Source organism: Monodelphis domestica, chromosome 2 (assembly GCF_027887165.1).
Source record: "Monodelphis domestica isolate mMonDom1 chromosome 2, mMonDom1.pri, whole genome shotgun sequence".
Lineage (NCBI taxonomy): Eukaryota > Metazoa > Chordata > Mammalia > Didelphimorphia > Didelphidae > Monodelphis > Monodelphis domestica.
Genome location: NC_077228.1, coordinates 185205287 through 185227450, shown reverse-complemented (window position 1 = coordinate 185227450; position 22164 = coordinate 185205287). Strand labels below are relative to the sequence as shown.

Genomic DNA, 22164 nt, shown 5'->3' with positions numbered 1-22164 from the left:
ACCCTGTTTGCCTCAGTTTCCTCATCTGTAAAATAAGCCAAAGAAGGAAATGGCAAACCACTCCAGTATCTTTGCCAAGAAAACCTCCCCAAAAAGGGGTCATGAAGAATCAGACATGACTGAAAACAATAACAATAACAAACCTGTCATTACCTGTATTTGTGAGTTTTCTTTATTTGCTTACGTTGCCTGTAGTCTAGTCATTTCAAGTTCTGGAGGTCTGGGGGTGAGAACAATAATTGAGAAAAGACAACCACATGCTAGAGGCTTCATTTTTATCAGCGGGTGGGGGCTTTAGGTGTGTGTTTTGTTTTCTTCTTTGTCGGGAGCTCCCAGTGAGGAAACTCTATCAACATCTATTCTACAACAGATAGTTTGAGAGAGCTGCCTGGGGGCACTAGGTTTACAGTAGCTTTCCCTGGGTCACATGGCCTGTATATGTCAGAAACTGACTTGAGCTGATTCTCTATCCACTAAGTCATCCTCAGTTAACATTTCCCGGAGTCATCTGGAGGGCTAGGTATGGGTAGAGTGGGTCTTTCAAAGCCGCTCTTCCAACAAAAGGAATCTTTTGTAAGCTACAGGGCGGCTACTCTCAATTCCTTAGTAGCTGCTGCTTATGGTGAGTGAGCTCAGGTACCTCATTTTAAGTAGATAAAGAGAACAAATATTTAATTTTGGATTGGATCTGAGCGATAAGCTCCCATTGGCGATTTATTCTTCCTTCTCTCGAAGCTTGTTTACTTGCAAAACCATAAAACAAACAAGTGCTTAGATTGAGGCCAAAGAGTCAGTAGCTCCACTTAACAACGGAGGTTTCGCTCCCTCTTGGACAAAACATAGGGTCACACTCTTTCCCTAACAAAGTTAGAGTTGTGGAGCTTCCTGGCAACTCCAAGGGCAGTCAACAACTTTAAGGTAAAGGACTTTAGTGGAAAGTCAAGGTCTTTCACATCTCTTATTGCAAGTCCGAGACAAAAGCAAATTTATTTTGGACCCTTCTTTTGGGCATTAAAAACATCCCAAGGCAATTGCCAGGATTGAATTCCTTTTCCCATCTCCTATTTGAGAGAAGAAATATTATGGAAAATTCGAATTCCTAGATGTAGTGGGATTAAATAACTCATCCCTTAAGACAGGCTGACACTTGGGCATTGACAGCAGTATGTGGAAAGAGTTAGAAAGGACTGAGTATATCTGTTTTTTTGATCTATCCATTTATCCATTTTACCTATTGTAAAAATGGAGATTTGAATCCCAGACTTCAATCCCCAGAAGTCTTTCATTTCTAATAATCTTTAATAAATCTCTAAAAATATGATACTTTTAGTAGAGAAACTAGTTTAATTTTAACACTACATACCTTCTATCAGGTTTCTATCACCAATCTTCATTCATCTATATAGCTCTCTTTGTATCTATCCTTTCATTTATCTACCTACCATCTATTAAATTTCTATCACCTAGCTATCTGTCCATCTATCATCTACCTCCATCTCCATATTTATTCATCTATTTATCAATCTACCTATCATCTATGTAATTTTTATTACCTATCTAACCATTCATCTACACATCTATATCCATATTTATCCATCTACCTAAGATCTATGTAATTTTCTATCACCTAACTAACCATTCATATCTTTCTCTGTCTCTCTCTCCATTCATCCGTTTGTCCGTCCATCCGTCTGTCTATCTATCTTCTATATATCATATTTTTCAAAGCTGCCCCCCTTCAAAAAAAGAAGCCAAGGAAGCATGGGTAAACTATCTGGTAGCTACTATAGTTTTCTTTGTAACTATTATTTATCACCTGTGAGTTCAGGGGTTTTATTTTAGAGTAGAGAAAAAGAAGAAATATTTGAGTGTTGATTATATATATTACATATATTTGCAGGCATATATATATATATATGTGTATTATATTTGTGTAATTTTTGTTGTTGTTTAGTCATTTCAGTTGGGTCCAACTCTTTGTGACCCCATTTGGGGTTTTCCTGGCAAAGATATTGGAGTAATTTTCCATTTCCTTCTCTAGCTCATTTTACAGATGATAAAACTGAGTCAAGGAGAGTTAAATAATTTGCTTAGGGTCACACAACTACTAAGTTCCTGAGGCTGGATTTGAATCCACAAAGATGAGGCTTCTTGTTTCCAGACCTGATACTCTATCCACTGTGCCACCAAGCTGCCTGTCTAGCACATAGTAGGTTATTAAGAAATTCTTGTTGACTTGAAGAATGGATCTTTTAATTGGGGGTGGTGGTTAGATATGTAGTCTCTGACTATGGAATAAAGAGTTACTAGTCTTGGAAACCTGAAGCTGATCTCCAAAACTCTAAAACAGTTGAATTAATGAACTGGCCACTGACAATGTAAAGACTTAGTCTGTTACTGATTCTTTTTTCTTTTTCTTTCTTTCTTTTTTCCACTGCTGATTCTTTGGAGAGGAGCTATGTGCAAGGCAGCGGTTATCTCTGCTCTGATTGTGACTCAGTGATGGTTAGCTAGTACTAATCCTGCCATCTGGCCTGGCAAGAGATATTGATCTGTCTCTATGGGAGGGCACTCATTCAGGAGTCAGCAAGGCAAAGTGAGCATCTGTTGTGTATAGAGCCCTGGACTCATTGATGTGAACAGATAATGAGATACTTGGGGGGAAAAAAAAAACAACCACCAAAAAACAAACTAGAGGGTTTTTTTCCCCCTTTCACCTGACCAGTCTTTGAAAGAAAGAGCCTTTTATTCTCTAATTTCAATACTCTCTAGTTCTTCTCATGGCTGAGACATTTGATGAAATATGCCAAGCCACTGGGTCTTTCAAATCCCAAGAGACTCCTAAAGATGGCCCAATGAAGAAAATCTCAAGGACCCCTTTGTTGTTAGGACTTTGAGACAAATTATTACTCTCTTTAGCCATAGAGGCACACAGAGGAGAGGTAGTAGAAAAATATTCCTTTTAGTTGGCTCTGAACTAGATCACTTAAATTTCATTCTTTGTTGGTTTTATCATCCTAATGATATTAGGCCTGGGATAACAACAACAACAACAAAAAGGACATTTCAGGGGCAGCTAAACAGGCCTGGAGCTGGGAGAACTTGGGTTCAAATATGGTCTCAGACCCTTCCTAGCTGTGTGATCCTGGGCAACTCACTTAACCCCAATTAACAGCTCTTCTGCCTTGGAAATGATACTTGGTGTTGATTCTAAGATAAAGGCAAGGGTTAAAAAAATACACATCCTCTGAGTATGCCCTTACTTATTGGGGGAGGCAGGGTTTGGGAACCCTAATGCATTCTAGTCTCTAGAGGATCATGGGCAGCTTACTTCACCTCTGTGGGTCTCAAGTTATTTTCTTTTTCTTTCTTTCGTAAATGATGGGATCTCTTTATCTCATCATACAGGAACCACTCATGGAAAAAGCCTTCTAAGGTTGGTTTGGGAGCCTTAAACTGCTCCATTTCCAATCTTGGCCAATGTACCAGGAAACCTGGTTTTCTTGTACTTCCATGCTAATAGCAAACCAATGTGAATAATTTAGCTTGCAGTTTAGAGTTCAAGAGATCTGCCAGTCTCAGCCTTCTGGGCAGCAGGGATTACAGGCATGTGCCACCATGGTTTCCTTAGGTAAAAAGGGCAAGTTTGGACTAAATGATCTTTCTTGTTCCTTGACATTCTATTCCTCTGTGTCTTCTTGGATTTGATTCCCTAAATGTTATGATTTTACAAAGGTTTCCTCATCACAGAGGGAGTTAGAGGAAGGAATGGGATTTAAACCCATGGAACCTCTGATCTTTCCTTTTGTTTTTTCCACCACAATCTCTGAAGAAATCAATTGGAATTTGAAACCAAAGACAATCAGGAGCTTACTCTATTGCCTATGAAGTGATGCCTATATCCCAGAAATATTTCTTACCTCTTAGTAACCACTTAGTTTCCTTTTTTGTAACTCTCCATTTCTTCCTTCTCTTCTCCTTCTCCTCCTCTTCCCCCTTTCCTTCCTTGTCTTCCTCCTTTTATTCCCCCCTTCTTTAAACCCTTAACTTTTGTCTTAAAAATCATACAATGAATTGGTTCCAAAGCAGAACAGTAAGGACAATCAGAGTTAAATAACTTGCTCAGGGTCAGACCACTAGGAAGTGTCTGAATCCAAATTTGAATCCATGACCTCCCATCTATCCTGTCACTTATCCACTGAACCACCTACCTGTCCCTATAACTCTCTATTTTCCACCAGCAGCTCTGTTTGTTTCTATTCTAGGGAACAAGCCACTCCTAGGATAAAGTAATCACCAGAAATCTTATCACCTGCTGATTGATTCAGGTTTTAATACTTAATGACTCAAATCCCTCAATTGCCTCTCCTCTCTTAGTAGAGGACTGGAGGGTGGACTAATAAGTCCCTCCTAAAGCTTTCCTTTATAGAAGGATCTGATCTGAGCTCTGACAAAGGCCTAATTTCTCAAATTTATGGGGAACTAAGGACATTGTACAAGAAACCAAGCCATTCTCCAATTGACAAATGGTCAAGGGACATAAATAGGCAGTTTTCAGATGAAGAAATCAAAGCTATCAATAATCGAATGAAAAAATGTTCTAAATCCTTCCTGATTAGAGAAATGCAAATCAAAACAACTCTGAGGTACAACTTTACACCTAGCAGAGCGACCAATATGACAGTAAAGGAAAATAATAGATGCCGGAGGGAATGTGGCAAAATTGGGACATTAATTCATTGCTGGTGGAGTTGTGAATTGATCCAACCATTCTGGAAGCCAATTTGGAGCTATGCCCAAAGGGCTTTAAAAGACTGCCTGCCCTTTGATCCAGCTATAGCACTGCTGGGTTTGTACCCCAAAGAGATCATAAGGAAAAAGACTTGTACAAGAATATTCATAGCTGCGCTCTTTGTGGCGGCAAAAAACTGGAAAATGAGGGGATGCCCTTCAATTGGGGAATGGCTGAACAAATTGTGGTATCTGTTGGTGATGGAATACTATTGTGCTCAAAGGAACAATGAACTGGAGGAATTCCATGGGGACTGGAACAACCTCCAGGAATTGATGCAGAGTGAGAGGAGCAGAACCAGGAAAACATTGTGGAACAATCCAATATAATGAATTTTGCCTCTAGTAGCAATGCAATAAGGCAGGACACTCCTGAAGGACTTATGGGAAAGAATGCTAACTAACCACAATGAAAGAAAGAACTAGGGGGGTAGAAATGCAAAAGAAAAACAGATGATGCCACTTATTGCATGTATATATGGGGATGTGATTTGGCGCTTAAGCTTTAAAAGATCGCTCTATAGCAAAAATGAATAATATGGAAATAAGTATGAAGGGTTAAAATTTGTACAACCCAGTGGAATTGCTTCTCAGCTCTGGGAGGGGGGGAGGTAAAGAATGTGAATCATAGAAACATGGAAAAATATTAAAAGAAAATAAAAAAAAGAAGGATCAGATCTGAACTTTCCAGGTACTTCTCCATTCCCTGCCCCCCCCCCTCTTTTAAACTCTTACCTTCTGTTTTAGAATTGAAACTTTCCAAGGCAGAAGAGAGTAAAGGTTAAGGCAATGGGATTAAATGACTTGTCCAGGGTCACACAGCTAGGAAGAATATGAGGTCAGATTTGAACCCAGGTCCTCTCAAGTTCATGTCTGGAGTTCAGTCTACTGTGCTACTTAACTGTTTCTAGTAACTCTCCAGCTTTTACCAGCTTGGTGAGTATCATGCCTTCCCTGGTCCTTACATTCCTTTCCAGCTTTTCAGCTTCCTTGTGTAAATTATCTTCTTAGACTGCAAACTCCTGGATGGCAGGGATTAACATTTTTTTTTAAATTTGAATCACCAATGCTTACTACAATACCTGGTACAACTTAGGTGTTTAACAAATATTTGTTGAATTGATTTAGGGGCTTACTAGATGGATGTCAGAAGACCCTGGAGAGCTGAATTTTTAAGGTTAGATCCTCACTGCTATTCATGCTCCAGGAGCCCCTACACATGCCGTTACTCCAATCCAGTTTCTTCATTAATTTCAGCCATCTGCACAGTATATAGGGAGAGGGACAAAACGGAGACTCTTCCAACACACATCTCCATGGCAAAAGCAGAATCACGTGCTTCTGCTTGAACAGAAAACAACTGGCTCAAAGCCTCATTGTCAGCATCAACAGCATCAACTGACTGAGTGACCTGAGTCAGAAGACATAGGATTAAAGGCTCCCAGAATCACAGATTTAGAGTTAGATGGGATACTGTGTCATCTAATCCAATCCCTGAATTTTACAGAGGAGGAAAATAAAGCCAAGAGAGATGGTTTGCCCAAAGTCACAGGATGGACAGAATGAGATTTGAGTTTTTGGACTCCAAATCTATCATCCATCCTCCTCTCTCACCCTGCATCTCAAAGGTCATTATTGTTGAGTCAATTAATCTTTTAGATTTCTTGCTGTTAGAGCTATCTGATTCTTTGTGACTCCATTTGGGGGTTTCTTAGCAAAGATGCTGGGGCGGTTTGCCCTTTCCTTCTCCAGCTTATTTTGCAGATGAGGAAACTGAAGCAGAGTTAAATGACTTGCCCAAGGTCACATAGCTAATAAGCACTTGAGACTGGATTTGAACTCAGGTCTTCCTAACTATAGACCTGGTACTCTATCTATTCTGGTCATCTAATTGCCCCCCACAGGAAAAGATTGCACAGGATATTATTAGAACCAAAAGAGACAAGAGAGCTCACCTGATCTAAATCCTTCATTATTTTAAAGGAGGAAATAGGTCTAGAGGGATGCAGTGACTTGCCTAAGGCTCTGTCACCAAAGATGGTGACTATTTTTTGTTCTCTACCCTAATGAGATTTGATTCTTGTCTCAAGGCAATAACTAAGTTAATTAACCTCAACAATTAGCTCTAATGCAGTGGGATATACAGTAACAAAAGGGAAAAATGAGGACACCAGGGAGCTATGATTGGGTCCTCTGAGACAGAATACAGAACAGCAGCTTTCCACTGCCAGAAACTACTTCAGACTAATTCTTTTAAAAGGCCCCAAACCAAAGCCCAATCACTTTTTGAGTAGCAAGAGTCTGGATGGGCTGGAATAAATATGAACACCTAGCCCATTTTACATGTCATTACCTGTGCTTGCAACTTCTTTGTATATAGTACCTGGAATTTGGTTATTTCTGGGCGTGAGGACATCAGTAGAGAGAATAGAACTACATGTTATAAGGTGGTGTTTTTTTAAATTGTTTTTTGTGAGGATCAGTTGCGGATCTATATTTCATTTACATAGGGCATGGCTGGAACAGGGTGGAGAGAGCACTGAACTTGGAAATACGAAGACTCACCTTCATAAGTTCAAATCTGGCCTCATACTTCTTAGCTCTGTGACCCTGGATAAGTCACTTAGTTTCCTCAGTTTCCTCATCTGTAAAATGAGCTAGAAAAGGAAATGGAAAATTGTTCCAGTATCTTTGCCAAGAAAAACCCCAAATGGGGGCACAGTCAGACATAATTGAACTCAAGACATACCCAACCCTAATTTGATAAACTTCAATGTTTTACTATTGCCTTCAGGAGCAAACACAAAAAACCCCTCATAACCTAGCCCTCTCCTATTTTTCCAGACTTCTTACACACTTCTCCCCAACACATACTCTTGGATCCAATGAAATCGGCTTCCTGGATGTTTCAAGAACAAAATACTCAACTCTTCACTTTGGGTATCATTTGGGTGAGCAGTCAGACAAGTAGAAGGAGAACCAAGAGAGAACAGTGTCATAGAAAACAAGAGGCAAGAGGATCCTGGATAAAGGCATTGCTTGTTCTGTCCTGTCAAAAGCTTCAGATGAGAAAGAAGATGAGAACATTGGATACAGTAGTTTAGAGGTTGTTGGTAACTTTGGATAGAGCAGTTTCCGTTCAGTAGTTTGGTGTATAATTAGAATTTTGCTCCCCAGGGACTTGCTCTCCCAACATACGTATCTATGTAACATACTAATGTAGGGAAGATATGAATTTTGAGTAGCTCCACCCTTGCTCTTCTCCCAGAAATGTGGCTAGGTCAGTTGGATGAGTGCCAAAGCAGGAGAATTTTTCTCATATGGCTTTACTCAGGGTTTTACTTTTGTTCTTGTATTTCTTCTACTTCAAATGATTACTAATACATCTTCTAAAAATAGAATACTTGGAGTTATTGGATATTAATTTAAATCTTACATTGGTAAAAAACCTTTCTGCAGAGGGTAGACAGTGTAGAGAAATAAGTAGGTAGCAAGGAGATAGAGTCAATAAGGATAACTTTCTAGGAGTTTGGCTATGAAAAACAGAAGAAATACGAGATGACCACTTAAGAAGATAGAAGGTTCAATTGATTTTTTTTTAAGGGATAAAGTAAATCTGACTATTTTTGTAGGCAGAAAAGAAGTCATTGAAAAAAGAAAGATTTAAAGTGAGAGAAAACAAAAGAGGGAATGATTGATGGCACAAGTTCTTGGAAGAGATAAGAGTGGCTGAAATCACTGGTTCAAAGAAAGAAGGTTGACCTTGGTAACAAGAACAACAAGAAAGACTACATTTTTCTCAGAGCCTGGAACAAAGTTTATCTAAAAATGTACTGTTCCAGAAGATAGTGAACTCATCTTCAGTGAAGATATTCTAGAAACAGATGAATGACCATGTAAAGGGGGACAAGGGAAAACTCAAGGTAGTCAGATTTGCTTCTCACATATTTTAGCTTGATTTTTTTTGTCCTCTACCCAGGCCTATAACCTTGAGGAAGATGTATTGAATCCATATCCTGCTAACTTTTCTTCCTTTTATACAAAAAGGTCTTATGTTTTGGTGTTTCTTTCCTCTCTCTTACTTCCCCTTCCTAGCTTCTGTGAACATACCCTATATTTAAGATTTTCGTCATTGTTCAGTAGTTTCAGTCACATCCAACTCTGTGATCCCATTTAGGGTTTTCTCTCTATGATTCCATCTAGGGTTTTCTTGGCAAAGACACTGGAGTGGTTTGCCATTTCCTTTTCCAGCTCATTTTACAGATGAGGAAATTGAAGGAAACAGGGTTGAGCGCTTTGCCCAAGGCCACCCAGCTAGGAAGTGTCTAAGGCCAGATTTGAATGCAACAAGAGTCTTCCTGACTCCAGGCCTGGGACTCTATCCACTGCACCATCTAGTTGTTTACATATTTTGGATTTACCCAGTTGTCTCTGTCATTAGAATATACCCTCCTTGAAGTCAGGGATTATGGTTTTGATTTTTTTTTTTTTTGATCCCCAGAGATTAGCACAGATCAGGTCATGTAGTCACTTCTTTCTAGAGAATATTTCTGAGCATATTAACTGTCTAAACTACAAATTCAGTGTGATACAACAGCTAAAAAAACCCTTATGCTATCTTCTTGTTGTTTTTGATCCTTATTTTTTTGAATTGAAAAATTTTATTTAATTAATTTATTTGGAATATTTTCCATGATTACATGATTCATGTTCTTTCCCTCCCTTCTCCAACCCCCCCCCCCCATAGCCAACAAGCAATTCCACTGGGTTTTTACATGTGTCATTGTTGATCCTTATTAAAAAAATCTTTACCTGCTGTGTTAGAATTAATACTGAATATTAATTCCAAAGCAGGAGTGGCAAGGGCTAGACAATTGAGTTGAAGTGACTTGCCTAGGATCACACAGGTAGGAAGTGTCTGAGGCCTGATTGATCCTCCTGACTCCAGGTCTAGTGCTCTATCCACAGAGCCACTGAGTTACCTGATCCTTCATTTCAGAAGAGAACGGATGCCATCATAGGGACGTCTTGACTTGCATGAATTGGATTTAAGTGAGGTAGAATTGTATAAAGCCATTAGTCTCTGTATTCAGTGGATCAGAGGGTCCAAGACAAGGAAGGGATAATCTTGCTGTACCCTGTTCTGGTTGGACCATCCAGATATCCGAAATATTTTGTTTAGTTCTGGGTGTCACATTTTGGGAGGGACATTGACTAGCAGGACAGGGTTCGGACAAGTGGGTTGGTTCCTTAAGTCTAAACCTTACAGGACTATTATGAGGGAGAGGAATGAATCAGTCAGTTAACATGCATTTCTTAAGAACCTTGTGCCAGGCATCATGCTAAGCCTTGGGAATATAGAAGAACAAAAGGCAGTCCCTGCCCTGAAGGACCACAAAGTCTAATGGGGGCAACAAAATGAAAATGATTATGCACAAACAAGATAGAGTCAGGATAAATTGGAGATAATCTGCAGAGAGAAGGCAAGATTAGAGGATTAGATTTGTTCTGCCTGATTGCTGAGAGCAGGACTCAGAGCAAGAGGTACAAGATGCAAAGGATGCAAAGGATCTTAGCTACCCAAATGTAGCTTTTACTTACAAAAAAGGGGTACAGTGGTGTGGTCCAGTGGATAAGGTACTGGGCCCGGTGTCAGGGATACCTAAATTCAAATCTGGTTTCAGATATTTATTAGCTGTGTGACCCTCTGGGCAAGTGACTTAATAACCTTGTTTGTCTTTAAAAAAATAATTTCTATGATTTCTTTTTTAAAAAAAGCTCCATTTATGGCAAAAGCTTCTTAATATTTAGGGTAGTTCCAAAGAGACAGGGTTCCCTCAGTACATAGAGGGTTCTCTTCACTGGAGGTCTTTAAGCAAAGGCTGAAGAAATACTTGATGGGGAGGTGATGGAGGTAATTTCCTCTACAGGTCCAGATTTGACTGGATCACTTGTGAGGTTCCTTCCTGAGACTGTAATAAGATGATATTTAAGGTCCTTTCTAGCTAGGTGGTGCAGTAAATAGAGTTCAAATCCAGGCTTAAACACTTAGCTGGGTGACCCTGGACAAGTTACTTAACCCTGTTTGCCTCAGTTTCCTCATCTGTCAAAAGAGATAGAGAAGGAACTGGAAAACCACTCTAGTATCTCTGCCAAGAAAACCCCAAATGAAGTAAAAAAAGAGTCAGACATGACTGAAACAACTGAACAACAACCAGCGTTAAATCCTCTGATGCTCAGATTAAAGGACAATGCTGTAGATGAGTTTGCTTACTGATGCGAGCCTGAGCTAGTTGCCTTCTACGACTCTAAACTCTAAAATTCCCAAGATCCTAAATTTTTAGAAGGGGGAGGAAGAGAAAACACAGTTGATTGCGCCACTTAATAGCACCCATTTGACCAGTCAGCCCATTATGCAACAGAATTTGCTTTTTTGCTGGGTTCTTACCATGGGAAATGAGGGGCTCTGATGAAAACAAGTTCAGTGATGGAAACAATCATTTAGAAAAGTAAAAACCACGTTGGGCAAATTGCTTCTCCTAAGGGTAATAACTTCCACCTCTTGCCTCTAATAGATGGCCCCAGTGTATGTCATTACCTTTTGAAAATGAAGCAAAGGACTTCTGAGAACAAAGCCAGAGATGTGAAGGGTTTCAGCCAAGTCCAGCCCCCCAGAGAAACCCCCCAACAAAGATGAAACAGAGAGACAGACTGATGAGGTGAAGATTCAATGAAACCCCAGATAAACATTTATTAGCTCTTCCCTCTAGGCCAGCTCTGCACAAAATAGCTAGAAGCCTATGGACATTCTGATTGGGGAAGGGGGTGTCCTTTCAGTGGATCATGAATCCGGGGTGATCCCTATTAAGTGGGGGCCTTATGCCAGTGTAATATTCAGGTCTGGACCCGTGGCAAGGAGCAGAGTCTGCTGGTCAGCGACTGTGCTAGCAGAGGGAGAGACTGAGGACCCCAGACATTTTCCATGCCAGGGCTTTCCAGGAGGGATGAAGGTGGTCCAGTCTTCTGATAGACAGATGGAATATGTCAGAGTTACACCAAGGGACAGAATTAATACCCAGTACATGACTGTATAAAAAGATAGAGACAGGGCAGAGGCCGGTGTGCAAGTCAGGTCACTGGAAAGGTAGAAAGGGAAGCAAAGGTAGAAAAGGGAGCTCTTGGTTCAAACCCCTATTTCTAAGGCATATCTAGAAGATATGAAGCCAAATCCAGCCTTGGACACTTATTAATTATGACCTGGGGTGAGTCACAACTGTTGTCTGCCTCAGTTTCCACAACTATAAACTCTGGCTCAGAATAACACCTACTTCCCGGGGTTGTTTGTTAAAGGAAATAAACATTATCAAATGAAATCATTCTAGTTCTTATTAGGAAACAGTTGGAAAGAGTACTGAACCCAGAGTCAGTAAGATCTGAGTTCTTAATCCTATCTTTGGTATTTATGAACTGTTATCCTGGGCAAGTTAATTAAGCCTTCTCAGCCTCATTTCCCTCGTCTGTCAAATGGGGATAACAATAGCATCTACTTCCTAGGATTGTTGTTATGACCAAATTCCACCTGTAACTGTTGGAAGGTATGTAAGGAAAAAAGACTGTGATGACTGAGTAGTCCAGGAAGTTCAAATCAAACTCTCGTGTATTCTAATCTTTATCATTTTGTTGCTTTCTACAGTATGAATTTAAGGTTATCTAACCCCAAAGTGTAAAATAGGTGACCTATCCCACAACTTTCCCAAGTGTGGCTGAATCAGATTAAAATATAAGTGGGATAAAATTTCCCAAAACTAACTAATTAATTAACTAGCTAACTAACTAACTAACTAACTAAAATATAAGTGGGAAATATTCAGCAAAATTAGTGAAAATACAATAGAACATAGATTATGTTTACATGTGGTTTTCTAAGTCAACATGCTGCCATTGGGATCAGTAAGTATTGTTTAGTGGCCATTTCTATTTGAGTCTGACACTACCAATATGATCTAAACCCCTCATTTTTATAGATAAGGCAACTGAGGCCAAAAATTGAAATTACTTGTCCTAGGTTGCACAAATTGTTCATGAAAGAGCTGGGACATAAATACTAATCACTTGAACTTAAGTCAAATACTCTTTCCATTACATTACAAAGGTTTTCTTTGTTGTTCAGTCAGTGACCCCATCTGGGGTTTTCTTAGCAAAGATAACTAGAGCAGTTAGTCATTTTATTCTCCAGTTCACTTTACCCATGAGGAAACTGAGACAAACAGAGTGAAGTGACTTTGCCCAGCGTTATGTAGTTTGTTAGTATTTGAGGCTGGATTTGATCTTAGGAAGATGAATCTTCCTGACTTTAGGTCCAGCACTTTGTTGACTGCACCACCTAGCTGCTCAGCATATTAGAGAGAAGATTTTGATATTTAGTTGAGTTATACTAGCCCAGGGGTTGGCAAATGGACCCCTGGATTAGATGTTAATTCTAAAGTTCTGAGATTTGATGATGCTACGAGAACCTGAAGAATTCCAGGGCACATTTTTGGGTGATATTATGGTCAGTCTACCAGATTATCCCTCTTTGTCTCGTGTCAACTGGCTTATTTATAATATTCTGAACTTGGCATTCCATCTCCTTTTCATGTCTTTTCTCAGAATGTCCCCCTAAATCTGTAATATGCTTTCTCCTGGCCTGTCTCTTCATTTCATTAAATTAACTCAGGGTTCAGTTCATGTGCCATCTTCCATGGATAGCCTTTCCTGATTTCCCTAGTTATTATTTGCTTTCTCTCTCCCTCCTTAAAAAGCTCATGCATATTCTTATTTCATTATAAATTCTATACCCTCAGTTAAACTATAAGCACCCTGAGGTCATAGACTAGGTTTGTTTGTATCTTTAGCACCCAGCACAGTGCCTTGTATGCTGTTGGACCTTAACTGATGCTTAATGGTTTGGATTTATTGGTTTGGGACTGCATGAAAAAATGAGAGCCACTGAAGGGGAAAATTACAGGTTATTTCTTTCCTAGGAAAAATATAGATGAGAGAAAAGTTCCTTTCTGCTTAGAATTTTAGATTTAAAACTAGGAAGAGAACCTTGAAGCCCATTGAGTTAAATTCCATTAGATTGTGGGGGCAGTAAAGTAAGATGGTGACTAAATATCTTAGGCAGGATTTGAACACAGGTGTCTGACTTCTGACATAGTTTTTATCCGCAGCAGCAGCATTAAGAATGGCCTAGATAGGGAACCTAGCTAGTTGGCCAAAACAACCATACCGCATGAAATGAACCAGTTAGCAGCAGCTGATATGGAGCCAACAGAAGAAAGATCAAGATAAACCCCAGAAGGCAACAACAAGATGGATTTTTAAGTTCCCATTCTAGTTCAACCAAGGTCACAAAGCTTCCTTTGGGAGATGAATTCTTTTGTGCCAATCGATTGCAGAGGAATAACCCAGTTTTGCTTGGACATCCTTCTTGACCTTCAGCAGTGCTACAGGAATTTTTATCTTGTAAGTCAACACAGGACAAAGAGTCTGAGGAAGTAACAGTTGGAGACAGTTCCCACTCCTATTGAGTTAGCAGTATTTGATTGTAGGAAAATCCTGCTAAGGAAACTGATCCTATCCAAATAGATGGATAATGACAGTTTGTAATATTAGAGACTTTCCTCGATGCTGAGAAGTTAAGTGGGGAGGAGTGGGGGAGAGAAGGGAATATGGTCTCCTGGGGCAGCTAGGTGGCATGATGAATAGGTTTACTACATGCCAGGTACTATGCATTTGAGTTTAAGATATCCTTGGGACATAGGTGCTGTTATTATCTCAGTTTTACAGTTGGGAAACTGAGGAAAATAGACGTTTAAGTGCCTTGCCCAGGGTCACACAGCTGATAAGTATCCATGACTAGCATCATTGATTTAAAGCATAAGGAAAACTTATAGTTCATTGAGTCCAAGTTTTTCATTTTACAGATAAGGAAACTGAGGCACAGTGTTGTCTTGGTGACTTGTCCCAGGGTCACACAGCTAGTGAGTATCTGAGGTACAGTTTGAACCTAGGTTTTCCTGACTATCTGCTAGAGTCCAATGTTCTATCCACTACTACTATAAGCTAGCCCAAGGTTACAGAGCTTGTATTGGTGACAGATAGGCTATTGTAGGGAAGAATGTTTAGAGAGCTGGCCTTGGAGTTAGCCAAAGTGTTTTCTAAACTGTTATACCCAGAAAGGAATATAATACTCCTGATGTCATCTGATCAGAGCACAGGTCAACAGCTCCTTGTTTCAGAAAGGGCTTTCTCCCTTAGATGGCATTCATTAGTTTTTTGGATTGTTGACTCACATTTCAAGAGTCCATTGAAACTCGGATCTCTTTAGATAAATTGCTGCTCTGCCATTAATTCCCCTAAATTAATTCCCATAAATTTAGTTAATATGCAAAGGATTTTCTGCAAATTGAATTTAAATGAGCAAAATAGGAAACATATATGTCATTGTCATCAGTATAATTAAAAATAATTTACTGCTTGTCTACTATATTCAAGCAGTCAAGAAACATTTATTAAGCATGAACTCTGTGCCAGACAGTTAGGGCATTGTGGTGAGAGATGGGCCTCAAAGTCTGGGAACACAGATATACATTTGCATGTCTGAACATATATGTTTCTGTGTGTACATATATACATGCACACCCATCTATATATGTACATATATGTACAGTTTCCCTTCCACACAGAAGGGAGTAGGGGCATGGTGCCTCCATGATCTGGAAAATCTTTGTAAAAATTTGTATCCCTCTCTTTGTACCAGCAAAGAAGTCTGAATCTTTTCATTTCTATTTAAGGTGTTTTTATAGTATCATTTTGTAAAATTTGGGCTATTTGTATATTGGCTAAATAGTTTCAAATTTTTTCTGTGTCCTGCTGGCCTTCATGTGTCATCTGTGTCTTCCACAAAACTCTCTCAAAATTCACATTTAATTTCTTTTATCAACCCATGATATATCAAAATCATGATGGGGAAAGTTACAACATGGCAGGGATGCCTGTATTTATAAACACACAGATTTATATATTAAGTATATTATCTATATTTATATTTGTTGTTATTCAGTCATTTCTGATTCTTTGTGACCCTGTGGACCAGACTTGCCATGGGGTTTTCTTGGCAAAGATACTAGAATGGTTTGCCATTTCCTTCTCCAGGAGATGAATAAATTTCTCCAGTTAGTATGTGTCTGAGACTGGATTTGAACTCAATTCTTCTTGACTCCAGGCTTAGTGCTGTATCCACTGTACCACCTAGCTGCCTTAGCGAACAGAGGTTTAGTGACTTCCCCAGGGTCACAGTTAGTAAATATCTAAGAACAGATTTGAACTCAGGTCTTCCTGATTCCAGGTCTAGCATTCTATCCCCTGAGCCATCTAGCTGCCCTGATTTTTATCATCTGTATTAAATACGTTTCTATATACACCCAGGTAGAAAGGTAACTGTCAAGCATAAGTGATTTCCTTTGTAACCACAGCATATTTTTATTATAAGCACTTACAATCAGGATTCTGAGAAGAGGTCTATAAGCTTTGCTAGCCTGTTCAAAGGGTCCATTATCCACACAACCAGGATTTAAGACAGTATTTTATGGAGCAGGTAAAAATCCGTATTGCTAGAGACAGTTGTCTCACTCAAAATTCTATTAAGAGAGAAAATCACAGATCTGAACCCTCTCCTCTCCCTCCCCATCTCCTTCTCCCTTTCCCCCCTTCCACTAGTGTTAGGAGTTCAAATCTGCCCTTGCCCTCAAGGAACTTAAATTACATTATAGAGGGGAAGACCACATGCCTAGACCTTCATCTAGCCTGATAGAGTTTATTAGTAACACCATTTAAAAAGTTTTATGGTTTATAAAACTTTTCCCTCAAAGTAACTGTATAATGATACCATTTCCATTTTCCAGGGAAGGGAGATCTGCTGGTCTTTGTGTGTCATTTGTGGCTCCCCCCAAATTCCCATTTAATTTCTTATGCCAACCCATGATATATTTACCCAGCATCCCACAACTAGTAAAAATCAGAGCTTGGACTTCAACTCACATATCTTCATTGTCTTGTCTTGTCCGAGCTTGTTTGCTTAAGTAGGGTTGGTCCTGGCTAGAACTTGGCTAGGAGACTGCCAAGGAATACCAGGTGCTATGAGCTTTGGCATTAAAGGTGAAGTTCAATGGAATGAACACAGACTTGAGAGTTAGAGCAAGCAGTTCTTTATAGGCCTGTCTCTGATGTTTATTCCCCGTGAGACCTCTGGGGAAAAATTCCTTAGCCTCTTCGGGTCTTGATTTCCTCATCTGAAAAATGGGGGAAGGATGCTGGGCTGGATGGCCTGAGAAACTCTTTCCAGTTCTTGATGCAGATGACTCTAAGTCCCAGGGCTCTTTGCTCCAGCCTGTGCCACATTTTATTCTCTAACCTGGGAACTGATGGTCTGACTGTACTAAAAATGGCTGAGAAAGACTTTGGAAGAGTTGAGCAGGAATGAAATTACAGAGGGCATTCCAGGAGGAGGAAACAGCATAATTACCTACTAGAGGCAGAAGAGCACAGATTATCTTTAGGGAAGATGAGTCATTCAATTAATTTGGAAGAAGAGCTTCTGTGGGGGAGTAGTGGGATAAGTAGGTACAGTGGATAGAATGCTGGGCTTTGAGTCAGGAAGACCAGAATTTGAATCTTGCCTCAGATATCTCCTAGTCTGTGTGACACTGAGTAAATTTAACTTCCTTGGATCTCACTTTTCTCAGGGGTGAAATGAGGATTATAATCATACAGGGTTGTCCTGAGGCTCAAATAAAAAAAAAGTATTTTACAAATCTTAAAATTTTATAGGTATAGTTTAAAAAAAATTCCTTATCTTCAGTCTTAGTATCAATTCTAAGACAGAAGACCAGTAAACTAAGCAATTAGCGTTAAGTGATCTGCCCAGGGTCATACAGCTAGGAAGTTTCTGAGGCTAGATGTGAACTCAGATCTTCCTGATTTCAGACCTGCTGCTCTATCTTCCCCTTATGGCTAACTATAATTATAAAATTGGAAAGTTGGAACGATATTATAGAAGCTAAGTGGCACAATAGAAAGAGTGATAGACCTGGAAACAGAAAGACCTGTTTGACCCTATGGCTGCTTCAGTTTCCTTATCTGTAAAATGGGGATGATAAAAGCATTTAACATTTCAGTGTTCTTGTGGGGATAAAATGAAACATTTGTTAGGTGCTAAGAAAGTTGAAAGCAGTAAGTGCTTAATAAAATCTTGCTTCTTTCCCCCAATGTTGGCAATTATTATTATTATTATGGGGTTTGGAGTACCAGGTTGAAGAATTTGGACAAGACTTGGTAGACAATATGGCATATCAAAGGCTTTTGCACTGAGGAATAATGAGAATAATCAGACATGTCCTTAAGGAAGATTAATTTAGCTGTCCTGTGCACAATGGATTAGAGGGGACAGAAGCTGTCAGCAGAGAGATTAGTAAGGAGGCTGGAAAGAATGAAGACTGGGCCATAGTGGAAAGAACAAAAAGGAAGGAGAGGATAAACTTATGGAACACAGATGGGGAAGATTAAGGTAGTTTGTGACTGATTGGAGTTGCTGGGGGAGAGGAAGATGTTTGAAGGAAAGTTCTCTCTCTGGTTTCGAGCCCAGGGAAATAGGAGAATGGAGGCACCAATAATAGAAAAAGGAAAGTCAGGAGGATATCCTGGTTGGGGAGATGAAGAGACATGTTGAATTTGAGGTCTTAGTAAGATGTCCAAGTAAAAATGGCCAACAGGCATTTGGAAACTGAGGAGTACAGCTTGGCAGAGGCTACTACCCTGAATTATGCATATATAACCTTGTGAAACTTCCATTTATGTGTTCTTAATTTCTTTTAAAGAGCAACTAGGTGGTAGAGTGGAAAGATCCTTGGGTCTAGAGTCAGGGAGATACTTACCAGAAGTGTGATCTTGGAGAAGTCATCTAACCTGGTTTGCCTCATTTTCCTCACCTGTAAAGTGGTCTGGAGAAAGAAATGACAAACATTCTGCTATCTTTGCCAAGAAAACCTCACAGAGTTGGACATGCCCGAGAAGTGACTAAAAACAATGTCTTGCAAAGGAGATCCTCACGCCAATGGAAAGATTGGCTTTCCCCCACACCCTTTGCCCCCCTTTTTTCTTTTCCCTTCATCAATAACTCTCCAGTGGGCCCTTTTATCTCAAAATCAACATATTCAAGATAGAACTGTGTCACCCTAACTCTTCTAAACATCATCATTTCTGTCTAGTACAAGACTACCTTCCTATTTGGAAGACACTTATTTGGTGATTACCCAAGTTCAAACTGTCAGTCATCCATTCACCTCTCTTTGTTTTTCCTTACCACATCCTTTTTGTTGCCAAAGGCTGTGCAACCTACCTCCACAGGCTAGTTTACATTTGTCTCCCTTTCTCAGGTAGTCATCATCCTGGTTCAGGTCCTCCTTACATCTCACCAAGATAACTAGCTGTAAGACTTGCCCAATTGTTCTTCCCTGTTGCATGGCTACCAAATTGGTGTAATCGAGACACAGTTCTGATTTCATCATTCTCTTTCTTAGAAACCTTTGATGGCTCCCTACGGTCTCTAGATGGAACTACAAACTCTTATCTTTGGCATTTAAAGCTAAAAAAAAAAGAGAGAGAGAGAAGGATTTTGCTCTTACATATGAGAATATTTCTTTGATGGTTAATCCTGTGGACACTAGCCTGTCTTGGTAGTATACTTGAAGATTATTATATTACAGCCTTGATGGACTATTTAAAGCTTAACTTTCCTGGACCTCAGTTTTGTAACTGATAAAATGGAGAGAAGATTTGTGGTACCTACCTTATTGTGTTGGTGTTGGGATTAGATATGAAGATATATATATATATATATATATATATATATATATATATATGAGGAGCTTGGCATACTTTAAAGGGCTTTGAAAAATCTTTTCTCGCTTCCTTTTCTTCTTGTCCTCTTTGCTCAAGTTCTTTTTCTTGTGTATTATTGTTTTGGAGATATTACTCCTCCTTTTCCTCCTCCTCCTCCTCCTCCTCCTCCTCCTCCTCCTCCTCCTCCTCCTCCTTCTCCTCCTTTTTCTCCTCCCCCTTCCCCTCCTCCTCTATCTTCTCCATGCCTTCTCCTCCTCTTTGTAACATTGTTTTTGTATTTAAAATTTTTTCAGTCCTTTTCTTCCCTCCCCACACCATTTGAACATTGTTTTAAAGATTATTTTTTTATTATGAGCTTGACGTTCATCAACAAATACAAACATTTTCCTTTATGCAGGACAGAAAAGAGTACTGTATGTGAGTGTGAATCTACCATGGAGACATTTTTAAAAAGGTATATATCAAGTTTAATATGGAAATACCAATGGTCCCCTTCTTGTATCTGTGTAATATCATCGCTCAGTCAGAATTAGTGGACACAGAAAAACAAGGCAAAGGTCTTTCCATATTCTTTCTAATTCCACTCCTGTGCTGGCTCTGGCTATGTCTTGTTTTGTTCTTCTTGTTCTTACTGACTATAAGAGTCTTAGAAATCTTATGTTGTGTGGGCTTGAGGGTATGTCACAACCACTTTAAAGTGTTGGAACTAAAGCCATTGATAGCTAAAGGACACAATCTATCAAAACACACATACTATCTAAGGGACACACTCAAGCTGTACCAGGGACACAGAGGGGGCCTGAAAGCAGAATAGTGACAGAGAAGACCCACTCGTGGGGAGCAGCCCGGGATGCAGGGAATATGGAGTTTTGTAAACTTTGAGGTCCCCACATTGCCTACAAGAAGGTGATAATGCAACGATCATGTTCAAGTTGACATACAATAAAGCACATACATTGATAGGCATACATATCACACATGTTCACTCATATAGTTCAGAATATAACATATAAATACGCCCCAGGTATAATGTACATGCCTGTGTGTATATATGCATTGCATAAAGCCATATAAAGATGTGTTCACACATGCACATGTCTACCCACATGTACACACAATACATATTCACACACATAACATATATGTATGTTCATATACAAGTATGTGTATACATATGTATAGTAGGCAGCTAGGTGGTACAGTGGATAGAATGCCAGACCTAGAATTAGGAAGCCCTGAAATGAAATCTGATCTCAAATTGTGTGATCCTAGGCAAATTCCTTAACCTGTTTACCTCAGTTTATTCATCTATAAAATGAACTGGAAAAGGAAATGGCAAACCTCTCTAGTTTGCTAAGAAAATCCCAAATGGCATCATAAGGAATTGGACATGATTGAAACTTCTGAACAACAAAAATTACATGCACATACATGCCTATACTCATTATTATTACACATGAGCACAATTTACAATAAAGCACACACATCATCTGGACACATGTATGTATTTGTGTGTATGTGCACATTCATGTGCAAAATAACCACGTAAATAATGCATTTATAGGCATACATATATATATATAGTGTGTAGATGATAAATGCTCACACTATATGAGTTTTTAGGTATACAGATGTATATGTGCATTGTCTCTCTTCCTCTATAGAAATACATATGGACACACATATTAGCACATATTACACCCTGCCTCTAGTCCTTCTCCCTCCATTGTACCTAAACATGGAGGGAGACAAGAGGATGCAGTACCTTAATCATCAAAATCCAGCTCCATAAGTGTTCGGTATCATTCTTACTCATGGTATGGTAGAAAGAGCGCAGAGCTAGTCACGGGGTGTCCAGGGTTCTAATTCTCTCTCAGGCACTAGCCCATGTGGGAGGCAGAGCAGTACAATGGGAAACACAGAAGTCTGGAAGTCACGGACCCCTTGGTCCATAGCTCACCCCTGACACTCCCTGTATCATCTCAAATACGTTACTTCACTTCTTTGGTCCTCAGTTTCCTTATTCATAATACAAGAGATTGGGACTAGATGGCCCCTGAAGTCTCCTCCATTTCTAGAGCTATAATCCCAATGATCCAATTTTGATCACCCTGGGCCTCGCTATCCAGATTTGCAGACTGAAGGATGTTAGACTAGAAGTTTCTTTAGGATGTCTCCAGATTAAAATTCTACAAATCGATGGCCCCCATTTTTTTTTAATGGAAAGATACAGAGACTACTACCTATAATAATAATTTAAAAAAATCTTAGAAATGGTCATGAGATGTTTGATAATCCCCAACTGGAAAAAGGGTCAAATTTTAAATTTTATTTTATTTTTTTAAAACCCTCACCTTCCGCGTTGGAGTCAATACTATTTTGGCCCCAAGGCAGAAGAGTGGTAAGGGCTAGGCAATGGGGGTCAAGTGA

General features: G+C 39.5%; 1 protein-coding gene across 3 annotated transcripts in view; it reads right to left on the bottom strand.

Moving 5' to 3' along the window:
* MMD (monocyte to macrophage differentiation associated) overlaps positions 1–19801 on the bottom strand; it is a 106259-nt gene extending 86458 nt beyond the window's left edge. Inside the window, exons 1-4 of one of the 3 annotated variants that reach the window (XM_056816556.1) lie at positions 19682–19801; positions 18768–18833; positions 7357–7448; positions 154–220 (exon numbers count right to left, since the gene is read on the bottom strand). The gene's annotated coding sequence lies outside the window, so the exon portion shown is untranslated. Of the gene's footprint in view, positions 1–153; positions 221–7356; positions 7449–18767; positions 18834–19681 lie in introns of those variants that run through there. The other 2 variants (XM_056816557.1, XM_056816558.1) reach the window with 2 other exon arrangements.
* Between the last annotated feature and the right edge of the window lie 2363 nt (positions 19802–22164).